Source organism: Pseudophryne corroboree, unplaced genomic scaffold (assembly GCF_028390025.1).
Source record: "Pseudophryne corroboree isolate aPseCor3 unplaced genomic scaffold, aPseCor3.hap2 scaffold_322, whole genome shotgun sequence".
Classification (NCBI taxonomy): domain Eukaryota; kingdom Metazoa; phylum Chordata; class Amphibia; order Anura; family Myobatrachidae; genus Pseudophryne; species Pseudophryne corroboree.
In genome coordinates, this window is record NW_026969903.1 from 215,339 (window position 1) to 235,877 (window position 20,539).

The window sequence follows — 20,539 nt, forward strand, 5'->3', positions numbered from 1 at the left end:
ACCTTTCTTTGCCAAACCTAGAAGTCGGGTCCCCCACCCTGGGATCCCCCAGAGGGAGGCCTGCACCGTCATGCGGCAGGCTTGTCCGTTTTGGAAGCAGGCTGATGGGCAGCCCAGGATTGCTTCAGTCTGGGCTTGGCAGGTCTGGAAACATGAGCTTGCTTTGGGTATGCCTGACCTTGGGTACGCTTTACCTGGAGGATGAAAGGGCCAAGAAAAGTACTTTTAGCCTTCTGCGTGGTAGGAGTCATACTAGGTAGGCAAGCTGTTTTAGCAGTAGCCAGATCAGCTACAATCTTATTGAGGTCTTCTCCAAAAGGAGATTCAACTGAGGCAGCACAAGGGAACTCTCATCTGGGGACAACAACTGCAGGGAGAACACATATTTTCAGATGAACATGGTAGGGCAGAAGGCTGCCTAATACTGAAGCACCCCCAAACAACAAATCAAATGCAACTTACTTGACAGAGATGTGCCTGAGCAACGGCCCTCCCCAGCCCTATCCCAAATCATACTTATTTTGCATAGGAGATACCATGGTCATGAAGATTGTTCTCCCAGGGTTAGGTTCATTCATTGCATTCTGGGTATGCTGACCCCTGTGATTTCCCCAAATGTGGGAAACTCGACTGCATTATTTGTGGTAGTGGGGGACTGTATTTGTGCTTTCCTCTGGTCAGCTCTGGTAAAATTCAGATTTCTTTGTCTCAGATCTTCCTCTAGCCTTGTTCTTCTTTCGAGAGTTCCCTTGTGCTGCCTCAGTTGGATCTCCTTCACTTGACAGGGGGGTGCCCGAGCAGCGACCCTCCCCAGCTCTAGCCCAACTCCTACTTACCTGCCAGGTGAGATACTATGATCATGAAGTTGCTTCTCCCAGGGCAAGGCTCACCCATTGCACTCTGGGTGTGCTGCCCCTGCGATTTCCCCAAATGTGGGAAACTTGACTGCATAATTTGAGTTTTCCCTGGTCGGCTCTCATGTAATTCAGATCTCTTTGTCTCAGGTCTCTCTCCAGCCTAGTTTGCTGTCTGGTTCCACTTCTTTTTTCTTGAGCCCCTCCCTTCTATACCCTTGTGCACTATCCTGACTTCTCCTCCCGTCTGCTTACTTTGTGCCTCCCAATGCACAATGCAAACTACGGGTAGTGCTGCAGGGCCCACACCCTTTTACTTGCTTTACAGAGCAGCTCTGGAGCTGTTACAGTGCCCAGCTGCTGCAAGAAATCAGCTTGAATGCTTCAGGGGCTGGGGAATGGCCAACATGAGCCCCACACCGAAGGAGGGTGGGGGTGCTTAATGCGAACTAGGGGTCATCCAAGCACCACAAAAGGCCTCCATGCCCTGCACGCTCCTTTTCTCTTTTCATATGCAGACAAGGGTTGAAGCCAACTTTGACCCACTGCTTGGATGACATCACCATATTCAAATCCATCTGCTGCAGGCCATCCCCCAGGAATGCTTGCACTAGTTGTTGCATTTGGTTTGTTGTTTGGGGGTGCTTCAGTATTAGGCAGCCTTCTGCCACCCCATGTTCATCTGAAAATATGTGTTCTCCCTGCAGTTGTTGTCCCCAGATGAGAGTTCCCTTGTGCTGCCTCAGTTGAATCTCCTTTACTTGACAGAGATGTGCCTGAGCAGCGGCCCTCCCCAGCCCTATCCCAAATCATACTTATTTTGCATAGGAGATACTATTGTCATGAAGATTGTTTTCCCAGGGTGAGGTTCATTCATTGCATTCTGGGTATGCTGACCCCTGTGATTTCCCCAAATGTGGGAAACTCGACTGCATTATTTGTGGTAGTGGTGGACTGTGTTTGTGCTTTCCTCTGGTCAGCTCTGGTAAAGTCAGATTTCTTTGTCTCAGATCTTCCTCTAGCCTTGTTCTTCTTTTGAGAGTTCCCTTGTGCTGCCTCAGTTGGATCTCCTTCACTTGAAAGGTAGTGCCCGAGCAGCGACCCTCCCCAGCTCTAGCCCAACTCCTACTAACCTGCCAGGTGAGATACTATGATCATGAAGGTGCTTCTCCCAGGGCAAGGCTCACCCATTGCACTCTGGGTGTGCTGCCCCTTGCGATTTCCCCAAATGTGGGAAACTTGACTGCATAATTTGTGTTTCCCCTGGACGGCTCTCGTATAATTCAGATCTCTTTGTCTCAGGTCTCTCTCCAGCCTAGTATGCTGTCTGTTTCCACTTCTCTTTTCTTGAGCCCCTCCCTTCTATAACCTTGTGCACTATCCTGACTTCTCCTCCCGTCTGCTTACTTTGTGCCTTCCAATGCACAATGCAAACTACAGGTAGTGCTGCAGGGCCCACACCCTTTTACTTGCCTTACAGAGCAGCTCTGGAGCTGTTACAGTACCCAGCTGCTGCAAGAAATCAGCTTGAATGCTTCAGGGGCTGGGGCATGGCCAACATGAGCCCCACACCGAAGGAGGGTGGGGGTGTTTAATGCAAACTAGGGGTCATCCAAGCGTCGCAAAAGGCCGCCATGCCCTGCATATCCCTTTTCTCTTTTCATAAGCAGACGAGGGTTGAAGCCAACTTTGACCCACTGCTTGGATGACATCACTTGCTGCCTTTCCAATGAAGCAAGTTTAATTTAGTAATAGGTGAAAAACCATCCCTACAAAGGTGTTAATCAGATACTTGGCTTTGTGGACACTTTTCAGAGAACAAATTAGTTAGCATAAAAATAAAGCCAGAAAATGAAGAGCTGTTTAATCACTCAATTGGATTTTTCTGCAAGCGTATTTCTTTTTCTCTGCAACCCACTGCTAAGTTGTGCTTCCTAGCTGTTCTTTTATAAAATCACTTAATCAAATCTAACTCTGATTACATCAGAGAAGGCCAGGTACCCTACACCATAAGAGGGGGTTTGAAATTTTGACTTGTCTACTTAAAGATCACCAAAATCTGATGACAAGGTCAATAACATCCCTGGGTGGGATTGAACCACCAACCCTTTGGTTAATAACCAAACACACTAACCGATTGCACCACCGAGACACTTTGCAAAAGTACATACTGACAAAGGTTAATAAGCATTCATCTAGAACGTTTCCTAGAAAACTTTAAAAAGTCAATAATCTGGAGAGTTTTTGTAAGATGTTTCTTCCATCAACCAATGAAGAAACGCATTGGTACTTTCCCATGATGAGTGAGTGCTTCAGGATCTCTTGCACTAACATGTGCAGCAGAGTACTGCAATGGAAGCATGCTGGGCCCCTTAACCCAGAGGTAGGCAGATTGAAACTATCCTCTGCTATATGCATTTTTTTTTTGTTAATTAAAGTAATCCAAAACTGGGATTGATATTTTTGCTCTTTTATTTTTACTTAAAGTACAATAACTTTTACCATTTTAATTTGTTTTAATAGTATATTGACAGTATTGTTTTCTTTCAAAAATCCACTTAATTTTCTTTACCCTATTATTAAAATGGTAATTGACAAAAACAAACTACATTGTCACCAGAAGAGCAATACAAAATGTACAAGTGATATATTAAAATCATCTTTCCAGCTTGAATTTCAATGATGCATTGGGGCAACGATTTTGTGAGAAACATCTTCACCCTTAAATAAAGATTTTCTTAATTCCTTACCTGTGTGCTAATTAGATATCACCTTGTTTTCACATTAAACAGACTTCCACATGAGAAAGCAGCAAGGATGCAGTGGCGTTAATGTTTCCTGGTGTCAACCTGTATTATTTCAGTAGATATTGAAATGAGGATGCATCTTGCTGCCTTTCCAATGAAGCAAGTTTAATTTAGTAATAGGTGAAAAACCATCCCTACAAAGATGTTAATCAGATACTTGGCTTTGTGGACACTTTTCAGAGAACAAATTTGTTAGCATAAAAATAAAGCCAGAAAATGAAGAGCTGTTTAATCACTCAATTTGATTTTTTTGCCAGCATATTTCTTTTTCTCTGCAAACCACTGCTAAATTGTGCTTCCTAGCTGTTTTTATAAAATCACTGAATCAAATCTAACTCTGATTACATCAGAGAAGGCCAGGTACCCTACACCATAACAGGGGTTTTTGAAATTTTGACTTGTCTACTTAAAGATCACCAAAATCTGATAACAAGGTCAATTACATCCCTGGGTGGGATTGAACCACCAACCTTTTGGTTAATAGCTGTACACACTAACTGATTGCGCCACAGCGACACTTTGCAAAAGTACATACTGACAAAGGCTAATAAGCATTCATCTAGAACGTTTCCTAGAAAAACTTTAAATAGTCAATAATCTGGAGAGTTTTTGTAAGATGTTTCTTCCATCAACCAATGAAGAAACACATTGGTACTTTCCCATGATGAGTGAGTGCTTCAGGATCTCTTGCAATTACATGTGCAGCAGAGTACTGTAATGGAAGCATGCTGGGTCCATAGCCCAGAGGTAGGCAGATTGAAACTATCCTCTGCTATATGCGTTTTTTTTTTGTTAATTAAAGTAATCCAAAACTGGGATTGATATTTTTGCTCTTTTATTTTTACTTAAAGTACAATAACTTTTACCATTTTCATTTGTTTTAATAGTATATTGACAGTATTGTTTTCTTTCAAAAATCCACTTAATTTTCTTTACCCGATTATTAAAATGGTAATTGACAAAAACAAACTACATTGTCACCAGAAGAGCAATACAAAATGTACAAGTGATATATTAAAATCATCTTTCCAGCTTGAATTTCAATGATGCATTGGGGCAACGATTTTGTGAGAAACATCTTCACCCTTAAATAAATATTTTCTTAATTCCTTACCTGTGTGCTAATTAGATATCACCTTGTTTTCACATTAAACAGACTTCCACATGAGAAAGCACAAAGGATGCAGTGGCGTTAATGTTTCCTGGTGTCAACCTGTATTATTTCAGTAGATATTGAAATGAGGATGCATCTTGCTGCCTTTCCAATGAAGCAAGTTTAATTTAGTAATAGGTTAAAAACCATCCCTACAAATGTGTTAATCAGAAACTTGGCTTTGTGGACACTTTTCAGAGAACAAATTTGTTAGCATAAAAATAAAGCCAGAAAATGAAAAGCTGTTTAATCACTCAACTGGATTTTTTTGCCAGCATATTTCTTTTTCTCTGCAACCCACTGCTAAATTGTGCTTCCTAGCTGTTTTTATAAAATCACTGAATCAAATCTAACTCTGATTACATCAGAGAAGGCCAGGTACCCTACACCATAAGAGGGGGTTTGAAATTTTCACTTGTCTACATAAAGATCACCAAAATCTGATAACAAGGTCAATTACGTCCCTGGGTGGGATTGAACCACCAACCTTTTGGTTAATAGCCTTACACAGTAACTGATTGCGCCACAGCAACACTTTGTAAAAGTCCATACTGACAAAGGCTAATAAGCATTCATCTAGAACGATTCCTAGAAACATTTTAAAAAGTCAATAATGTGGAGAGTTTTTGTAAGATGTTTCTTCCATCAACCAATGAAGAAACACATTGGTACTTTCCCATGATGAGTGAGTGCTTCAGGATCTCTTGCACTTACATGTGCAGCAGAGTACTGTAATGGAAGCATGCTGGGTCCATAACCCAGAGGTAGGCAGATTGAAACTATCCTTTGCTATATGCATTTTTTTTTTGTTCATTAAAGTAATCCAAAACTGGGATTGATATTTTAGCTTTTATTTTTACTTAAAGTACAATAACTTTTACCATTTTAATTTGTTTTAGTGCAAATGGCATATCAGCAGTCAGCACTAACTGGTGACATGCCATTTGTACAAGTAAGCCATGTGTGACTAATATATAAACATGCTTTATTAAATAACACCTCAAACTATCATACCCAGGATTCAAACCTATAACCTGTTGAATTCTAATCAAACACCCTACCCATGGAGCTACTTGATCCTGCATCTTTTCTAACCTCCAAAAACAGATTCAGTTGCATTTTCCAGCGTGTTTTGTTTGCGCCTTTGCAAATGTCTTACCTCGACAAACTTATTTAGTACTATTTTGCAAATAGGGTTACATTGTCGCAACATTGTGCTCCCTAATTGCTTGATTTTTTAAATGCAACAATTGATAAAGACACCTGATAATTGCTCTGTGGAGTCTTATTTTGTGTTTTGTGTTTAGTCTTTAGATCTGAATTTGAATGTACTTGTGAACTAACTTAATTTCCTACTTCTAAATTCATTCCTAAATTCACTACTTACATGAATCCTGTAGTTGGGCATTTTGGGACTTCGATTGTGGGCATTGTTTTGTGTCCAGACCAGCAGCAGGTGGTGTGCATTTGCTGGAAAGGCATCGAAGACCTCCGATATGCTGCATCTCCTGATGTGTGTCTCCCTCAAGTGGCTGTCAGCAAATGCCTGCTAGACACCCCATTCCAAGCTGATTGTGACATCATGGAACATGCATCATAGAACAGGCATGCTAAAACATGGGTCTTCAACCTGCGACCCTCCAGCTGCTGTGGAACTACACATCCCAGCATGCCCTGCCTCAGTTTTAGCATACCTTAATAGCAAAACTGTGGCAGGGCATGCTGGGATGTGTAGTTTCACAGCAGCTGGAGGGCCACAGGATGAAGACCCATGTGCTAGAGCCAAGCCGCAGGTACATTGAATGCTAGCAAGCTGAATATTTAAATCCTTTTTGTTCCGCAGCATTCCAATGCGGAAGATTCCATGGAACCAGAGATCCTTCCATTGAGAAGGACATGCTGCCTGGATGACTACACTGTGCAAATTAAATCACGGAGCCAGTTGGCTTGTGGGTGGCTCTGGTGACTGGGTGGATGGGTGGGTGGTGTGTCGGAAGTGGAGCGCATGCAAATGATTGTGTATCATCCAGCTAGTGAGAGAGAAAACTCATGCAGGAGTGTGCCTGCTTGTCAGTGGGTTATGCACCTTGCCAGACGTTAAATCTACATAGAGCAGCTGGAGGGGACAAGAGCAGGTTTGCAAAATATAGATAGAAGAGCATATATGCTGGCGCATTCTCCATGATTGTGTCAGCTTATGTTTTGGTGCACTGCACTTTCCTCCACTAAGTTTTAGCCATTTTTGTTAAGCTCAAGTGTAGTTGCTTCTCAGCCTTTTGGCTGTGATCTTGTATCGTGGTTGAAGGGTCTGCTGGAGGGAGGGATTGTTTTCTTCATTGGCGAAAGACCAAAGATATTCCAGGATGGAAGGCTTGGGAACACTATCTGTTTTTCAGTTGTGGAAGAGCACAGAGGTCGGATTGGACTACATTCTATAGTAAAGGATATCTTTCTATTTATTGACCCTCCCCTTATATGTGTCTGTGTTACAATAAAGCTTCGGTTTTGTGAATCCCTCACCCTCTTACACTCCACACCCATAGCCTTATTAACTGTTGTATTATTGTATACTTTAAATATATAGTGCAGTTCATGATTTATAGTGTAGACTGGCCTGTGCTGTAGTTCTTGAACTGTACTATACCGTCAGCATTTGTATTGTGTTTTGGCTGTGCTGCAACACTGTATTTATGTGTGCAATGTTTATGTATGTTTTTTTTTTATGTCAATAAAGACTGCTTTTTCAAGCCAATATCTGAAAACAATCAATGTTTATCTTTGATGGCAATAAAAGTGGTATGATATTTGATGCTTTTGAAATCCAATATCTGATATGTCCCCTATCTGGGAACCATATATTAAATGGCTTTTCAGAAAAGGGAGATGGGAGAAGAGCTTTCATTACTTGTAGGACCGATGCACATAAAGAAGCAAAAAAACATACATAAACATTACACACATAAGTACCGCGTTGCGGCACAGCCAAAACACAATAGAAATGCTGATGGTATAGTACAGTTCAAGAACTACAGCACAGGCCAGCCTACACTATAAATCATGAACTGCACTATACATTTAAACTGTACAATAATACAACAGTTAATAAGGCTATGGGTGTGGAGTGTAAGAGGGTGAGGGAATCACAAGCCCGAAGCTTTATTGAAAGACTGACACATATAAGGGGAGGTTTAATAAATAGAAAGACATCCTTTACTATAGAATGTAGTCCAATCCGACCTCTGTGCTCTTCCACAACTGAAAAACAGATAGTGTTCCCAAGCCTTCCATCCTGGAATATCTTTGGTCTTTCGCCAATGAAGAAAGCAATCCCTCCCTCCAGCAGACCCTTCAACCACAATACAAGATCACAGCCAAAAGGCCGAGAAGCAACTACACTTGAGCTTAACAAAAATGGCTAAAACTTAGTGGAGGAAAGTGCAGTGCACCAAAACATAAGCTGACACAATCATGGAGAATGCGCCAGCATATATGCTCTTCTATCTATATTTTGCAAACATGCTCTTGTCCCCTCCAGCTGCTCTATGTAGATTTAACGTCTGGCAAGGTGCATAACCCACTGACAAGCAGGCACACTCCTGCATGAGTTTTCACTCTCACTAGCTGGATGATACACAATCATTTGCATGTGCTCCACCTCCGACACACCACCCACCCAACCACCCAGTCACCAGAGCCACCCACAAACCAACTGGCTCCGTGATTTAATTTGCACAGTGTAGTCATCCAGGCAGCATGTCCTTCTCAATGGAAGGATCTCTGGTTCCATGGAATCTTCCGCATTGGAATGCTGCGGAACAAAAAGGATTTAAATATTCAGCTTGCTAGCATTCAATGTACCTGCGGCTTGGCTCTAGCACATGGGTCTTCATCCTGTGGCCCTCCAGCTGCTGTGAAACTACACATCCCAGCACGCCCTGCCACAGTTTTGCTATAAGGTATGCTAAAACTGAGGCAGGGCATGCTGGGATGTGTAGTTCCACAGCAGCTGGAGGGTCGCAGGTTGAAGACCCATGTTTTAGCATGCCTGTTCTATGATGCATGTTCCGTGATGTCACAATCAGCTTGGAATGGGGTGTCTAGCAGGCATTTGCTGACAGCCACTTGAGGGAGACACACATCAGGAGATGCAGCATATCGGAGGTCTTTGATGCCTTTCCAGCAAATGCACACCACCTGCTGCTGGTCTGGACACAAAACAATGCCCACAATCGAAGTCCCAAAATGCCCAACTACAGGATTCATGTAAGTAGTGAATTTAGGAATGAATTTAGAAGTAGGAAATTAAGTTAGTTCACAAGTACATTCAAATTCAGATCTAAAGTCTAGGTAGGCCTCACGTCCTGGCAGCCGCCAGCATTTAAAAATGCCTTGATTAGAGGTACGGAATTAAATGTAGATAAGAAGTAGACACAAAATAAGACTCCGCAGAGCAGTTATCAGGTGTTTTTATCAATTGTTGCATTTAAAAAATCAAGCAATTAGGGAACACAATGTTGCAACAATGTAACCCTATTTGCAAAATAGTACTAAATAAGTTTGTCGATGTAAGACATTTGCAAAGGCGCATCCAAAACACGCTGGAAAATGCAACTGAATCTGTTTTTGGAGGCTAGAATAGGAAATGTGCATCGGTCCTACAAGTACTGAAAGCTCTTCTCCCATCTCCCTTTTCTGAAAAGCCATTTAATATATGGTTCCCAGATAGGGGACATATCAGATATTGCCTTTCAAAAGCAGCAAATATCATACCACTTCTATTGCCATCAAAGATAAACATTGATTGTTTTCAGATATTGGATTGAAAAAGCAGTCTTTATTGACATAAAGAAGCAAAAAAACATACATAAACATTACACACATAAGTACTGTGTTGCAGCACAGCCAAAACACAATACAAATGCTGTCGGTATAGTACAGTTCAAGAACTACAGTACAGGTCAGCCTACACTATAAATCATGAACTGCACTATACATTTAAACAATACAATAGTTAATAAGGCTATGGGTGTGGAGTGTAAGAGGGTGACGGAATCACAAGCCCAAAGCTTTATTGAAAGACAGACACATATAAAGGGAGGATTAATAAATACAAAGATACCCTTTACTATAGAATGTAGTCCAATCCGGTCTTTCAACTCTTCCACAACTGAAAAACGGATAGTGTTCCCAAGCCTTCCATCCTGGAATATCTTCAGTCTCTCGCCAATGAAGAAAACAATCCCTCCAGCAGACTCTTCAACCACAATACAATATCACAGCCAAAAGAGCGAGAAGCAACTACACTTGCGTTTAAACAAAATGGCTAAAACTTAGTGGAGGAAAGTGCAGTGCACCAAAACATAAGCTGACACAATCATGGAGAATGTGCCAGCATATATGCTCTTCTGTGTATATTTTCCAAACCTGCTCTTGTCCCCTCCAGTTGCTCCATGTAGATTTGACGTCTGGCAAGGTGCATAACTCACTGACAAGCAGGCACACTCCTGCATGAGTTTTCTCTCTCACTAGCTGGATGATACACATTCATTTGCATGTGCTCCACCTCCGACACACCGCCCACCCAACCACCCAGTCACCAGAGCCACCCACAAGCCAACTGGCTCCGTGATTTAATTTGCACAGTACAGTCATCCAGGCAGCATGTCCTTCTCAATGGAATAATCTCTGGTTCCATGGAATCTTCCGCATTGGAATGCTGCGGAACAAAAAGGATTTAAACATTCAGCTTGCTAGCATTCAATGTACCTGCGGTTTGGTTCTAGCACATGGGTCTTCATCCTGTGGCCCTCCAGCTGCTGTGAAACTACACATCCCAGCATGCCCTGCCACAGTTTTGCTATTAAGGTATGCTAAAACTGAGGCAGGGCATGCTGGGATATGTAGTTCCACAGCAGCTGGAGGGTCGCAGGTTGAAGACCCATGTTCTAGCATGCCTGTTCTATGATGCATGTTCCGTGATGTCACAATCAGCTTGGAATGGGGTGTCTAGCATGCATTTGCTGACAGCCACTTGAGGCAGACACACATCAGGAGATGCAGCATATCGGAGGTCTTCGATGCCTTTCCAGCAAATGCACACCACCAGCTGCTGGTCTGGACACAAAACAATGCCCACAATTGAAGGCTCAAAATGCCCAACTACAGGATTAATGTAAGTAGTGAATTTAGGAATGAGTTTAGAAGTAGGAAATTAAGTTAGTTCACAAGTACATTCAAATTCAGATCTAAAGACTAGGTAGGCCTCACGTCCTGGCAGCACCCAGCATTTAAAAATGCCTTGATTATAGGTAGGGAATTAAATGTAGATAAGAAGTAGACACAAAAGAAGACTCCACAGAGCAATTATCAGGTGTCTTTATCAATTTTTGCATTTAAAAAATCAAGCAATTAGGGAACACAATGTTGCGACAATGTAACCCTATTTGCAAAATAGTACTAAATAAGTTTGTCGATGTAAGACATTTGCAAAGGCGCAAACAAAACACGCTGGAAAATGCAACTGAATCTGTTTTTGGAGGTTAGAATAGATGCAGGATCAAGTAGCTCAATGGGTAGGGTGTTTGATTAGAATTTAACAGGTTATAGGTTTGAATCCTGGGTATGATAGTTTGAGGTGTTATTTAATAAAGTATGTTTATATATTAGTCACACATGGCTTACTTGTACAAATGGCATGTCACCAGTTAGTGCTGACTGCTGATATGCCATTTACACAAACATGCCATGTGTGACTGTATATGCATTTAAGGAGGGCACCCCTGCAATACCACAAACCATTGAGTGTCAAGTATACTAGATATATCTTCATATCTCATGTGCTTTCTCTGAGACCAATCTTGTTATGCCCCTTCCCCACAAGGCATGCGCCTTTTGTCCATATTGCAAAAATGGGGGGGAGGGCATATAATTCTCTGTCACAGGGCACCAAAAAGTCTAGTTATGGCTCTGGTATGCATTATGTAATCTGGCAGACCATCTCTCCAACACTGGCTGGTTGGAATAGAAATCCGGTTATCTATGTGAGCAAATGACCATCAACGATTTACTCTCAAACACTAAAAAATGGACAAAAATGGTCCCCTAAACAAATTGGTTAAATTTTGGGTTTAACCAATTTGTGTAATGACCATTTTTGACCACTTTTCTAGTGTTTGGGAGCAAATGGTTAATTGACATTTGCTCCTATACATTACCAGATTTTCATTCCATCCATCCAGACTGGATAGATAGCCTGACAGATAATTGTGTAGTGTACGCCCAGGATAACTGTTAGTCATGCTTTATTTTATGGCGGCACATAAATGGGTGGACAGATCCAGGGCAAGCACTGCCCACTCATGCATAGTTGTCAACTGATGTGAAGTTCCAGGGGGCAATCTCAGTTATAAAGAGAAGTATCTGGAAATTGTCCCTAGTTAAAAAAAAATAAATTTGATCAACTCCATTTATTTAGTATGATATCCCAGGTGATAGGATGCCAGCAGTCAGAACAACATACTTTATTAAATAACACATCTCAAACTACCATACCCAGGATTCAAACCTATAACCTGTTGAATTCTAATCAAACACCCTACCTATTGAGCTATTTGATCCTGCATAAAAATTGTGAACATTATATGAAGCTATTGGTACTTTGCAAAAAAAAAGAATCAGCATTACAACGCAGCAGATCCATGCAGTTTGCAGCCACACACTACATGTATCTGCTCAGCCACAATGCTGATTATTTCTTCACAAAGTACAAGGTGAGCTCCAAACAGAATTCTCTAGCTTAGAATTATACCTTTCTTTGCCAAACCTAGAAGTCGGGCCCCCCACCCTGGGATCCCCCAGAGGGAGGCCTGCACCGTCATGCGGCAGGCTTGTCCGTTTTGGAAGCAGGCTGATGGGCAGCCCAGGATTGCTTCAGTCTGGGCTTGGCAGGTCTGGAAACATGAGCTTGCTTTGGGTATGCCTGACCTTGGGTACGCTTTACCGGGAGGATGAAAGGGCCAAGAAAAGTACTTTTAGCCTTCTGCGTGGTAGGAGTCATACTAGGTAGGCAAGCTGTTTTAGCAGTAGCCAGATCAGCTACAATCTTATTGAGGTCTTCTCCAAAAGGAGATTCAACTGAGGCAGCACAAGGGAACTCTCATCTGGGGACAACAACTGCAGGGAGAACACATATTTTCAGATGAACATGGTAGGGCAGAAGGCTGCCTAATACTGAAGCACCCCCAAACAACAAATCAAATGCAACTTACTTGACAGAGATGTGCCTGAGCAACGGCCCTCCCCAGCCCTATCCCAAATCATACTTATTTTGCATAGGAGATACCATGGTCATGAAGATTGTTCTCCCAGGGTTAGGTTCATTCATTGCATTCTGGGTATGCTGACCCCTGTGATTTCCCCAAATGTGGGAAACTCGACTGCATTATTTGTGGTAGTGGGGGACTGTGTTTGTGCTTTCCTCTGGTCAGCTCTGGTAAAAGTCAGATTTCTTTGTCTCAGATCTTCCTCTAGCCTTTGTCTTCTTTCGAGAGTTCCCTTGTGCTGCCTCAGTTGGATCTCCTTCACTTGACAGGGGGGTGCCCGAGCAGCGACCCTCCCCAGCTCTAGCCCAACTCCTACTTACCTGCCAGGTGAGATACTATGATCATGAAGTTGCTTCTCCCAGGGCAAGGCTCACCCATTGCACTCTGGGTGTGCTGCCCCTGCGATTTCCCCAAATGTGGGAAACTTGACTGCATAATTTGAGTTTTCCCTGGTCGGCTCTCATGTAATTCAGATCTCTTTGTCTCAGGTCTCTCTCCAGCCTAGTTTGCTGTCTGGTTCCACTTCTTTTTTCTTGAGCCCCTCCCTTCTATACCCTTGTGCACTATCCTGACTTCTCCTCCCGTCTGCTTACTTTGTGCCTCCCAATGCACAATGCAAACTACGGGTAGTGCTGCAGGGCCCACACCCTTTTACTTGCTTTACAGAGCAGCTCTGGAGCTGTTACAGTGCCCAGCTGCTGCAAGAAATCAGCTTGAATGCTTCAGGGGCTGGGGAATGGCCAACATGAGCCCCACACCGAAGGAGGGTGGGGGTGCTTAATGTGAACTAGGGGTCATCCAAGCACCACAAAAGGCCTCCATGCCCTGCACGCTCCTTTTCTCTTTTCATATGCAGACGAGGGTTGAAGCCAACTTTGACCCACTGCTTGGATGACATCACCATATTCAAATCCATCTGCTGCAGGCCATCCCCCAGGAATGCTTGCACTAGTTGTTGCATTTGGTTTGTTGTTTGGGGGTGCTTCAGTATTAGGCAGCCTTCTGCCACCCCATGTTCATCTGAAAATATGTGTTCTCCCTGCAGTTGTTGTCCCCAGATGAGAGTTCCCTTGTGCTGCCTCAGTTGAATCTCCTTTACTTGACAGAGATGTGCCTGAGCAACGGCCCTCCCCAGCCCTATCCCAAATCATACTTATTTTGCATAGGAGATACTATTGTCATGAAGATTGTTCTCCCAGGGTGAGGTTCATTCATTGCATTCTGGGTATGCTGACCCCTGTGATTTCCCCAAATGTGGGAAACTCGACTGCATTATTTGTGGTAGTGGTGGACTGTGTTTGTGCTTTCCTCTAGTCAGCTCTGGTAAAAGTCAGATTTCTTTGTCTCAGATCTTCCTCTAGCCTTGTTCTTCTTTTGAGAGTTCCCTTGTGCTGCCTCAGTTGGATCTCCTTCACTTGAAAGGTAGTGCCCGAGCAGCGACCCTCCCCAGCTCTAGCCCAACTCCTACTAACCTGCCAGGTGAGATACTATGATCATGAAGGTGCTTCTCCCAGGGCAAGGCTCACCCATTGCACTCTGGGTGTGCTGCCCCTTGCGATTTCCCCAAATGTGGGAAACTTGACTGCATAATTTGTGTTTCCCCTGGACGGCTCTCGTATAATTCAGATCTCTTTGTCTCAGGTCTCTCTCCAGCCTAGTATGCTGTCTGTTTCCACTTCTCTTTTCTTGAGCCCATCCCTTCTATAACCTTGTGCACTATCCTGACTTCTCCTCCCGTCTGCTTACTTTGTGCCTTCCAATGCACAATGCAAACTACAGGTAGTGCTGCAGGGCCCACACCCTTTTACTTGCCTTACAGAGCAGCTCTGGAGCTGTTACAGTACCCAGCTGCTGCAAGAAATCAGCTTGAATGCTTTAGGGGCTGGGGCATGGCCAACATGAGCCCCACACCGAAGGAGGGTGGGGGTGTTTAATGCGAACTAGGGGTCATCCAAGCGTTGCAAAAGGCCGCCATGCCCTGCATATCCCTTTTCTCTTTTCATAAGCAGACGAGGGATGAAGCCAACTTTGACCCACTGCTTGGATGACATCACTTGCTGCCTTTCCAATGAAGCAAGTTTAATTTAGTAATAGGTGAAAAACCATCCCTACAAAGGTGTTAATCAGATACTTGGCTTTGTGGACACTTTTCAGAGAACAAATTTGTTAGCATAAAAATAAAGCCAGAAAATGAAGAGCTGTTTAATCACTCAATTGGATTTTTCTGCAAGCGTATTTCTTTTTCTCTGCAACCCACTGCTAAGTTGTGCTTCCTAGCTGTTCTTTTATAAAATCACTTAATCAAATCTAACTCTGATTACATCAGAGAAGGCCAGGTACCCTACACCATAAGAGGGGGTTTGAAATTTTGACTTGTCTACTTAAAGATCACCAAAATCTGATAACAAGGTAAATTACGTCCCTAGGTAGGATTGAACCACCAACCTTTTGGTTAATAACCGAACACGCTAACTGATTGCGCCACAGAGACACATTGCAAAAGTATATACTGACAAAGGCTAATAAGCATTCATCTAGAACGTTTCCTAGAAAAACTTTAAAAAGTCAATAATCTGGAGAGTTTTTGTAAGATGTTTCTTCCATCAACCAATGAAGAAACACATTGGTACTTTCCCATGATGAGTGAGTGCTTCAGGTTCTCTTGCACTTACATGTGCAGCAGAGTACTGCAATGGAAGCATGCTGGGCCCATAACCCAGAGGTAGGCAGATTGAAACTATCCTCTGCTATATGCATTTTTTTTTGTTAATTAAAGTAATCCAAAACTGGGATTGATATTTTTGCTCTTTTATTTTTACTTAAAGTACAATAACTTTTATTATTTTAATTTGTTTTAATAGTATATTGACAGTATTGTTTTCTTTCAAAAATCCACTTAATTTTCTTTACCCTATTATTCAAATGGTAATTGACAAAAACAAACTACATTGTCACCAGAAGAGCAATACAAAATGTACAAGTGATATATTAAAATCATCTTTCCAGCTTGAATTTCAATGATGCATTGGGGCAACGATTTTGTGAGAAACCTCTTCACCCTTAAATAAAGATTTTCTTAATTCCTTACCTGTGTGCTAATTAGATATCACCTTGTTTTCACATTAAACAGACTTCCACATGAGAAAGCAGCAAGGATGCAGTGGCGTTAATGTTTCCTGGTGTCAACCTGTATTATTTCAGTAGATATTGAAATGAGGATGCATATTGCTGCCTTTCCAATGAAGCATGTTTAATTTAGTAATAGGTGAAAAACCATCCCTACAAAGGTGTTAATCAGATACTTGGCTTTGTGGACTCTTTTCAGAGAACAAATTTGTTAGCATAAAAATAAAGCCAGAAAATGAAGAGCTGTTTAATCACTCAATTGGATTTTTCTGCCAGCATATTTCTTTTTCTCTGCAACCCACTGCTAAATTGTGCTTCCTAGCTGTTTTTTTTCATAAAATCACTTAATCAAATCTAACTGATTACATCAGAGTAGGCCAGGTACCCTACACCATAAGAGAGGGTTTGAAATTTTGACTTGTCTACTTAAATATCACCAAAATCTGATCACAAGGTCAATTACGTCCCTGGGTGGGATTGAACCACCAACTTTTTGGTTAATAGCCGTACACACTAACTGATTGCGCTACAGCGACACTTTGTGAAAGTACATACTGACAAAGGCTAATAAGCATTCATCTAGAACGTTTCCTAGAAAAACTTTAAATAGTCAATAATCTGGAGAGTTTTTGTAAGATGTTTCTTCCATCAACCAATGAAGAAACACATTGGTACTTTCCCATGATGAGTGAGTGCTTCAGGATCTCTTGCACTTACATGTGCAGCAGAGTACTGTAATGGAAGCATGCTGGGTCCATAACCCAGAGGTAGGCAGATTGAAATTATCCTCTGCTATATGCATTTTTTTTGTTAATTAAAGTAATCCAAAACTGGGATTGATATTTTTGCTCTTTTTATTTTACTTAAAGTACAATAACTTTTACCTTTTTAATTTGTTTTAATAGTATATAGACAGTATTGTTTTCTTTCAAAAATCCACTTAATTTTCTTTACCCGATTATTAAAATGGTAATTGACAAAAACAAACTACATTGTCACCAGAAGAGCAATACAAAATGTACAAGTGATATATTAAAATCATCTTTCCAGCTTGAATTTCAATGATGCATTGGGGCAACGATTTTGTGAGAAACATCTTACCCTTAAATAAAGATTTTCTTAATTCCTTACCTGTGTGCTAATTAGATATCACCTTGTTTTCACATTAAACAGACTTCCACATGAGAAAGCAGCAAGGATGCAGTGGCGTTAATGTTTCCTGGTGTCAACCTGTATTATTTCAGTAGATATTGAAATGAGGATGCATCTTGCTGCCTTTCCAATGAAGCAAGTTTAATTTAGTAATAGGTGAAAAACCATCCCTACAAAGATGTTAATCCGATACTTGGCTTTGTGGACACTTTTCAGAGAACAAATTAGTTAGCATAAAAATAAAGCCAGAAAATGAAGAGCTGTTTAATCACTCAATTGGATTTTTCTGCCAGCATATTTCATTTTCTCTGCAAACCACTGCTAAATTGTGCTTCCTAGCTGTTTTTTGATAAAATCACTTAATCAAATCTAACTCTGATTACATCAGAGTAGGCCAGGTACCCTACACCATAAGAGGGGGTTTGAAATTTTGACTTGTCTACTTAAAGATCACCAAAATCTGATGACAAGGTCAATAACATCCCTGGGTGGGATTGAACCACCAACCCTTTGGTTAATAACCAAACACACTAACCGATTACACCACAGAGACACTTTGCAAAAGTACATACTGACAAAGGCTAATAAGCATTCATCTAGAACGTTTCCTAGAAAACTTTAAAAAGTCAATAATCTGGAGAGTTTTTGTAAGATGTTTCTTCCATCAACCAATGAAGAAACGCATTGGTACTTTCCCATGATGAGTGAGTGCTTCAGGATCTCTTGCACTTACATGTGCAGCAGAGTACTGCAATGGAAGCATGCTGGGCCCCTTAACCCAGAGGTAGGCAGATTGAAACTATCCTCTGCTATATGCATTTTTTTTTTGTTAATTAAAGTAATCCAAAACTGGGATTGATATTTTTGCTCTTTTATTTTTACTTAAAGTACAATAACTTTTACCATTTTAATTTGTTTTAATAGTATATTGACAGTATTGTTTTCTTTCAAAAATCCACTTAATTTTCTTTACCCTATTATTAAAATGGTAATTGACAAAAACAAACTACATTGTCACCAGAAGAGCAATACAAAATGTACAAGTGATATATTAAAATCATCTTTCCAGCTTGAATTTCAATGATGCATTGGGGCAACGATTTTGTGAGAAACATCTTCACCCTTAAATAAAGATTTTCTTAATTCCTTACCTGTGTGCTAATTAGATATCACCTTGTTTTCACATTAAACAGACTTCCACATGAGAAAGCAGCAAGGATGCAGTGGCGTTAATGTTTCCTGGTGTCAACCTGTATTATTTCAGTAGATATTGAAATGAGGATGCATCTTGCTGCCTTTCCAATGAAGCAAGTTTAATTTAGTAATAGGTGAAAAACCATCCCTACAAAGATGTTAATCAGATACTTGGCTTTGTGGACACTTTTCAGAGAACAAATTTGTTAGCATATAAATAAAGCCAGAAAATGAAGAGCTGTTTAATCACTCAATTGGATTTTTTTGCCAGCATATTTCTTTTTCTCTGCAAACCACTGCTAAATTGTGCTTCCTAGCTGTTTTTATAAAATCACTGAATCAAATCTAACTCTGATTACATCAGAGAAGGCCAGGTACCCTACACCATAACAGGGGTTTTTGAAATTTTGACTTGTCTACTTAAAGATCACCAAAATCTGATAACAAGGTCAATTACATCCCTGGGTGGGATTGAACCACCAACCTTTTGGTTAATAGCCGTACACACTAACTGATTGCGCCACAGCGACACTTTGCAAAAGTACATACTGACAAAGGCTAATAAGCATTCATCTAGAACGTTTCCTAGAAAAACTTTAAATAGTCAATAATCTGGAGAGTTTTTGTAAGATGTTGCTTCCATCAACCAATGAAGAAACACATTGGTACTTTCCCATGATGAGTGAGTACTTCAGGATCTCTTGCAATTACATGTGCAGCAGAGTACTGTAATGGAAGCATGCTGGGTCCATAGCCCAGAGGTAGGCAGATTGAAACTATCCTCTGCTATATGCGTTTTTTTTTGTTAATTAAAGTAATCCAAAACTGGGATTGATATTTTTGCTCTTTTATTTTTACTTAAAGTACAATAACTTTTACCATTTTCATTTGTTTTAATAGTATATTGACAGTATTGTTTTCTTTCAAAAATCCACTTAATTTTCTTTACCCGATTATTAAAATGGTAATTGACAAAAACAAACTACATTGTCACCAGAAGAGCAATACAAAATGTACAAGTGATATATTAAAATCATCTTTCCAGCTTGAATTTCAATGATGCATTGGGGCAACGATTTTGTGAGAAACATCTTCACCCTTAAATAAAGATTTTCTTAATTCCTTACCTGTGTGCTAATTAGATATCACCTTGTTTTCACATTAAACAGACTTCCACATGAGAAAGCAGCAAGGATGCAGTGGCGTTAATGTTTCCTGGTGTCAACCTGTATTATTTCAGTAGATATTCAAATGAGGATGCATCTTGCTGCCTTTCCAATGAAGCAAGTTTAATTTAGTAATAGGTGAAAAACCATCCCTACAAAGGTGTTAATCAGAAACTTGGCTTTGTGGACACTTTTCAGAGAACAAATTTGTTAGCATAAAAATAAAGCCAGAAAATGAAGAGCTGTTTAATCACTCAATTGGATTTTTTTGCCAGCATATTTCTTTTTCTCTGCAACCCACTGCTAAATTGTGCTTCCTAGCTGTTTTTATAAAATCACTGAATCAAATCTAACTCTGATTACATCAGAGAAGGCCAGGTACCCTACACCATAAGAGGGGGTTTGAAATTTTGACTTGTCTACATAAAGATCACCAAAATCTGATAACAAGGTCAATTACGTCCCTGGGTGGGATTGAACCACCAACCTTTTGGTTAATAGCCTTACACAGTAACTGATTGCGCCACAGCAACACTTTGCAAAAGTCCATACTGACAAAGGCTAATAAGCATTCATCTAGAACGATTCCTAGAAACATTTTAAAAAGTCAATAATGTGGAGAGTTTTTGTAAGATGTTTCTTCCATCAACCAATGAAGAAACATATTGGTACTTTCCCATGATGAGTGAGTGCTTCAGGATCTCTTGCACTTACATGTGCAGCAGAGTACTGTAATGGAAGCATGCTGGGTCCATAACCCAGAGGT

At 41.1% G+C, this 20,539-nt stretch overlaps 8 non-coding genes across 8 annotated transcripts; all 8 read left to right on the forward strand.

Moving 5' to 3' along the window:
- The first annotated feature begins 512 nt into the window (after window positions 1-512).
- Window positions 513-676, forward strand: LOC135018523 (U1 spliceosomal RNA). Its single transcript, XR_010216213.1, has one exon. It is a non-coding gene; the product is annotated as a U1 spliceosomal RNA (small nuclear RNA).
- Window positions 677-828: 152 nt separating this feature from the next.
- Window positions 829-991, forward strand: LOC135018429 (U1 spliceosomal RNA). Its single transcript, XR_010216133.1, has one exon. It is a non-coding gene; the product is annotated as a U1 spliceosomal RNA (small nuclear RNA).
- Window positions 992-1,665: 674 nt separating this feature from the next.
- On the forward strand, window positions 1,666-1,829 carry LOC135018276 (U1 spliceosomal RNA). The gene has a single exon (XR_010215992.1). It is a non-coding gene; the product is annotated as a U1 spliceosomal RNA (small nuclear RNA).
- A 150-nt stretch (window positions 1,830-1,979) lies between these two features.
- On the forward strand, window positions 1,980-2,143 carry LOC135018349 (U1 spliceosomal RNA). Its single transcript, XR_010216060.1, has one exon. It is a non-coding gene; the product is annotated as a U1 spliceosomal RNA (small nuclear RNA).
- Window positions 2,144-13,131: 10,988 nt separating this feature from the next.
- LOC135018559 (U1 spliceosomal RNA) lies at window positions 13,132-13,295 on the forward strand. The gene has a single exon (XR_010216248.1). It is a non-coding gene; the product is annotated as a U1 spliceosomal RNA (small nuclear RNA).
- A 152-nt stretch (window positions 13,296-13,447) lies between these two features.
- On the forward strand, window positions 13,448-13,610 carry LOC135018431 (U1 spliceosomal RNA). The gene has a single exon (XR_010216135.1). It is a non-coding gene; the product is annotated as a U1 spliceosomal RNA (small nuclear RNA).
- Window positions 13,611-14,284: 674 nt separating this feature from the next.
- Window positions 14,285-14,448, forward strand: LOC135018266 (U1 spliceosomal RNA). The gene has a single exon (XR_010215982.1). It is a non-coding gene; the product is annotated as a U1 spliceosomal RNA (small nuclear RNA).
- A 151-nt stretch (window positions 14,449-14,599) lies between these two features.
- Window positions 14,600-14,763, forward strand: LOC135018350 (U1 spliceosomal RNA). Its single transcript, XR_010216061.1, has one exon. It is a non-coding gene; the product is annotated as a U1 spliceosomal RNA (small nuclear RNA).
- The last annotated feature ends 5,776 nt before the right edge of the window (window positions 14,764-20,539 follow it).